This window comes from Microtus oregoni, unplaced genomic scaffold, assembly GCF_018167655.1.
Source record: "Microtus oregoni isolate MIOR12 unplaced genomic scaffold, Mior012 000020F_ref0000438, whole genome shotgun sequence".
NCBI classification, from domain to species: domain Eukaryota; kingdom Metazoa; phylum Chordata; class Mammalia; order Rodentia; family Cricetidae; genus Microtus; species Microtus oregoni.
Window position 1 is genome coordinate 27,695,860 of NW_024543079.1, and position 6,328 is coordinate 27,702,187.

The window sequence follows — 6,328 nt, forward strand, 5'->3', positions numbered from 1 at the left end:
TCATACCTGCTGTTACTGCTGACACTTCAAGTTTATGTAAAGGATTTAAGCATTCTCAGAGTTCACTATCCCAGGGGGCTCCTGGCACCAAGGCCCTTAGAGTGAGACAACTGAGTATAGCCCTCCTCGGTTCATAGCCGGAGCAGAAGAGTGAGCATAGAGCCAAAGATACAGGGAACTGTTACAAATGGTCAGCGACATTCAGGCAGGTCCTATTCCAAGAAGATTAGCTCCTGGCACACTCAGACAATACCCACTGCAGTACCCACAGAGTCAGAGTTAGAAAACCTAAGTAGTTAGAAATGCCATTCTTGACAAGGTTAGGGAAATCCAAGTCTAGTAGCAATAATGATTGACCAAAAATTTGAGTAAAACCAACGTCATGAAAAGAAGAATCACATGAAAAGAAGAAACACCACAGACACATACATGCACAGACATACCAAACATATATACCCGCCTATACACCTCAATAATATTGGGGGAAACAAAAAAAGGTACACACATTTGAAAACTTTAAAATATAAAATGAGGACTAGGGTCAGATATAACTCAGCATTGCAAAAAGACAAAGAAACCTATATAAACATAAAACAATGGCATACTCTGTATTTAAAGATATTTGTATCCACAAAGCAAGAGGAGGATTTAACAAAAAAAAGATGATATGTGTATTTCAAAATTGAAGTGTATAATAATAAAAGTCAAAGACTCAAGACCAAATGTTAGCACAGGCATAGCTGAAGAATAATCCAGAGGCTCCAAGTCTTTGGGCTCCTCATGCAAACTGCCTGGGAAATGAGAGAAAGGTTAAGAAGCTCAGAGAACAAATACAAAAGCTACAACGCCCTATGATAGATTTCCAAACAGAACAAATAGAACTGAGAGGAAAAATAAAATAAAATTTCCGAGATGGGACAGTTTTACATAAAGTTTCATTGAGTGCCAAGAATAAGACTGAGAAAAAATCAAATAGCCCGCTGCTAGGACACAGTGGTAAATTTTAGTACTTCAGTGTTAATAAGAGATCATAAAAGCTTCTAAAGAGGCTACATTCAGTGACCCACTGGGAGCCAATACTCAGGAGGCAGAGGCAGGAGATTTTGCCAGTCTGCATAGTAAGACTCTGTGAGGGGAAAAAGAGGAAGTAAAATTGTATACAGATTAAAAAGTATCATGTTGGCTTAAAGTGTATTAAGCAACATAAATATAAGAGAAATGGAGAAATATTCTAAGTACTGAGGCGCAAACATAAATATAAGAGAAATGGAGAAATATTCTAAGTCCTGAGGCGCAAACATAAATATAAGAGAAATGGAGAAATATTCTAAGTACCGAGGCGCAAAGCGCTGTGCATTTCGGATCTATAATTTGACAGACTATCAGACAAGCATAGTGACAAAGCAAAATGGTTTCTAAACTAAATGGATTCATAAAATGGATTTCCCATAAACCCTAGTGGAAATAATTGCTGGAAACGGTGCTCCTGCAAAATAAAACATGAATCCGAGAGGTAAGTAAACAAATCAATAGTTACCAAAGAAACATTTAAGGCTTGACAAATCTAAATAAAAGCTTGTTTTAGTTTTTAAAAATGTAACAATCCAAGGCTAAAAAGATGGCTCGGCGGTTAGAGCACTGACTGCTATCCCAAAGGACCTGGGTTCCGTTCTTAGTACCCACACTACCCTCTGCAACCCCAGCTCTTATTTCCTTGGGAACCAGGCATGCACACGATGCAGAGTACACACAAAATAAATACATTTTTAAAAATTTAACACCCAGAGCTCATTTTAAAGTCCTTCCATACTAACTATATTTTTAAAATCTCAGAATAAACTTAATGAAGATATAACAATATATGTGAAGAAAAATATTCTTTCTGAAGGAATTGGATAGAAGCTGTGAATAAATTAACACACCTTGAATGAACATAAATATAAATATGCCGGAGCTTCTCAAACTAATGTATAAATACAATACATTAGTAAAGAAAGTATCAGGAGGTGTATAACTAACTTAAAATGTTTTCTCTAAAATTCACTTAGGAAATGAAATTCTTAGAATTCAGAAAACAAGAGGAACAGTAAGGATGAGTGTTCATCTGTGTGCATGCACATGTGTGCAATCTGTACATAGAAATGTTCCTTCATAAACAGATATTAAATCATGCCATTATAAAGTTACAATAATTAGAGGACTGGCAAAAGAACAAACAAATAAATCAAGAAAACGGGACAAAGTTTACAGCAGACCAATGCATGATTAGGAAAAAATGTCTAAAAAGGGTTTTTCAATTCTATGGATAAGAGATGGACAAGAATGAGTGTTAGGGACTAATTGTTCATTCACTTAAGAGAAATGTTCCAATTCATACCAATCCCAAGAAAAATTTCAGATGGATTAAAGATAGAAAAAGTTAAAATACAAAGTTCCAGGACAGGAACCAAAAAAAGCTATGGAGAAACCCTGGAAAATCCAATATATATATATATATACATATATATATATACATATATGTATATATATATATGACATACAAATACAAGATTTGGGAGGACTTTTTTATCTGATAGATATGCAAATGACCTGTCGGTTGTTTGGGGAAGGCAAACAAAGGCTCTCCATGTATTTGATTCCAGCAAGTGAGCTGGCAAGTGAAAAAGAGGAGTGGGCCACCAGCATGTCCACACATGGGCAACAAATTAAAAAGTGTCAGTCGATGTAATGAACAATGAATATTCGAATACTCCTCGTATGGAAGTAGAAATCAGAATAGCATTTGGGGAATGCCAACTGGGCTTTAGCTATTAATACGTAAACATACTATCAAATGACCATTTCTGGGCCAGTGAGTTGGTTCAGTGGGTAAAGGCAATTGCCAACCAACCCTGGCCAACTAAGTTAAATCCCACATGATGGAAGGAGAGAACAGGCTGAATTATTTTTTATATAAAACACATCAGAAATTTTCAAGAATAAATTGATTGACCAAGCATTTTTATATATATGAGCACAAACTAATTTATCTCCATATTCAATGTATGTTAAATATTACCTCAATTATTTATACTACAAAGGTCATTCTATTTGTAAGAGCTCATTTAATTTTATATATGCATGTAAAATATGCTAAAATATTAAACACAAAAGCTATCAGGATATTCCACATAGTTATTCCCTGTATTAATTTGGTAGTACTGCATGAGAAATATCTACATTTAAATTTCAGCTCTTTTAATTAATGCTGCATTATTATTATTCAAGCAACACTTTCAATTACTCTAAGGTATGTTATAGCACTACCAATGATACTATACAACGCTCTAGTCATTTAGGTAACTAGAGAAGCCAAGACAGGGTAGGCCTACTGCCTCACTATAACCTTTTGCAAAGTGAACTAAAGCAAGGATTGAAAAGTTCTGAATTCTGCCGTCTTACTGCTCATCCACATAGCATCAAAGAGTGACTCCCTGATAGTAAAAGGACACGAGTTACAGATTCAGTGGCTTCTAAACCTGCTCTGAAACTGGTCTGGATAGTGGGGGTGTAGCTCAATACAATAGTAGAATACACAAGATCCTTGATTCAGTCCTCAATACTATGAAAATATAAAAGAAAAAGAAATTACCGAAACAAATTCTTAAATACTCAGGGAAATTCAGTGACATCGCATTAGCAGAAATAATTATTTCTCTTCTCTCAGTCATTAGAAATCAGTCAGACAGAGTAGCTCCCAGTGGTTCCTAGTTCACCAATGGCTTCCAGCTCTTCAGTGATTCCCAGCTCGGACTCCCAGCTCAGCTGTTCTGTGTTGTCCTCCTTCCAGATCATGACTCTTTGGCGCAAGTTGGAAAATGCCCAGCCCAATCCCAATAAATTCATTGAAGGGGCCTCAGGTCCACAGTCTAACACAGCAGTCAAGGACAAGAAGACCAGCAAAAATTATATTGGGCTCCTGCAACCAATATTGAACCCTCCTATTCCACCATGGTCCTAATAGAGGAGCCCACTGAGGGGACTGACCCCTGGAACCTGCTTGAACAGGGGATAATATGGTCAGAGGGAGACACCAAGGGAAGATTCTCTGCATTTTCCAGTGGATTGGGAAATTCATTCTTCTCCTGGGCTTCCTCTACTTGTTCATCTGCTCCTTGGATGTACTCAGCAGTACCTTCCAACTGGTTGGAGAGAAAATGGCTGGACCGTTCCTCAGCAACAACTGCATCATGTCTAACCCTGTGGCTGGGATAGTGACTGGGGTGCTGGTGACCATCATGATGCAAAGATGCAGCACGTCTTGGCCCATTATTGTCAGCATGGTTGCTTTTCATCATTGCTGAACATGCGGGCTGATATCCCCATCATCATGAGGCCCAAAGCAGAACCTCCATCACCAATACTATTGTGGCACTGATGCAGGCAGGAGACCAGAATGAGTTCAGAAGGACATTTGCAGGGACCACGCTCCACGACTTCCTCAACTGGCTCTGAGTTGGTGCTCTTGCCTCTGGAGGCTGCCATCCACTACCTAGAGATCTTGACCAACCTTGTGGTGGACACCTTCAAGTTCAAGAATGGAGAAGATGCCCCAGACCTTCTAAAAGTCATCACAGAGCCCTTCACAAAGCTCATCATCCAGCTGGATAAAAAGGTCATTCAACAATTTGCAATGAGTGATGCAGCAGCCCAGAGCAAGAGCCCGGTCAAGATCTGGTGCAAAACTATCACCAGAGTGACTCAGATGAGTATCACTGTTCCCTCACCTGATAACTGCATCTCTCCTTCACATTGCCAGACCAATGGCATACAGACTTGGACCATCCAGAATGTAACCCACAGGGAGAACATTGCTAAATGCCAGCACATCGTCATGAATTTTAGTCTCCCGGATCTTGCTGCAGGTATCATCCTACTTGCTGTCTCCCTGCTGGTCATCTGTTGATGTTTGATTATTATAGTCAAGCTTTTGGGCTCTGTGCTCAAGGGACAGGTTTCCATTGTCATCAAGAAGACCCTTAATACTGATTCCCCCTTTCCCTTTGCTTGGTTAGCTGGATACATAGCCATCCTTGTGGGGGCAGGTATGACCTTCCTTGTGCAAAGCTGCTCCGTATTCACTTCTGCCATGACACCACTCCTTGGTACTGGAGTGACCACCGTTGAGAGGGCATATCCACTCAAGCTGGGGTCCAGCATTGGCACAACCACCACTGCCATCCTGGCAGCCATAGCCAACCCAGGAAGCACCTTGAGGAGTTCTCTCCAGATTGCCCTGTGCCATTTTTTTTCAACATCTCTGGAATCTTGCTGTGGTACCCAATTCCCATTCACCCAACTGCACATCCATCTGGTCAAAGACCTGAGCAACATCTCTGGGCCAGTTCTCAGTCTTCTACCTCTTCTTCTCCTTCCTGACCCCGCTAAGAGTGTTTGACCTGTCTCTGGCTGGCTGGCCAGTGTTGATAGACATGGGCGTGCCCATCATTCTGCTGGTGCTTCTGATCATGTACATCTGGATGTTGCAGTGCTACTGCCCTCGCATCCTGCGTCTGAAGCTCTGGGGCTGGGATTTCCTGCCCTTGTGCATGCATTCTCTGAAACCCTGGGACAACATCTCCCTGGCCACCACTTGCTTCCAGAGACATTGCTGCTGCCACCATGTTTGCTGCCCTGTCATGTGCGCTGCATGGTATGGGGCTGCAAGTGCTTCAGGGACCCAGAGGAGGAGGAAGAGGAGGATTCCCAGTCAAGGCCTCTGGGGCGTTTGACAATGAAGTTATGAACAAAGGGTATCAAGATGAGGGCAAAGGTCAAGTGGAGGCCATGGGCATGAAGACCATGTCAATACTACAGTGTTCTAGGGGAACCTAGTCAGGGGAGTGGTGGACCCAAATCCCATGAGATCCACCCATTCCATGTCTCTTGCCACATCACCAGGATTCCTGAGGAGGAGCAGAGCTGACATCAACTGTAGCTCTCCTACCAGAGTTTCAGCCTGTAGGTGAATTGGACTTATCTTGTCCCCTGCTTCCCAAGGGCATCTCCCCTCTCAGAAGACAGTCACAGAGACTGAGACTGTGAATGTGGCCTCACAGATGACAACATCCTTATCTTGCCTAGAATTTGCTTTCAAAGATCATCCTCACCAAAGGACAAGTGTTGAAGGAGGTATTAGGGAAGGTTCTGGAAAGGGCCTATGTAAGCGTATACGTAAATAGATGTACAAAGCTGACCTTTCTTGGTATAAAGCTTCATCACAAAAAGAAAAAAAATCAATCAGACATACACGAATACACTTAAACTTAAAAGTGCCCTAAACTTAGTA

The 6,328-nt window shown here is 41.0% G+C and overlaps 1 pseudogene; it reads left to right on the top strand.

Moving 5' to 3' along the window:
* Positions 1-3,832: 3,832 nt before the first annotated feature.
* On the top strand, positions 3,833-5,874 carry LOC121460035 (annotated as a pseudogene).
* Positions 5,875-6,328: the final 454 nt, after the last annotated feature.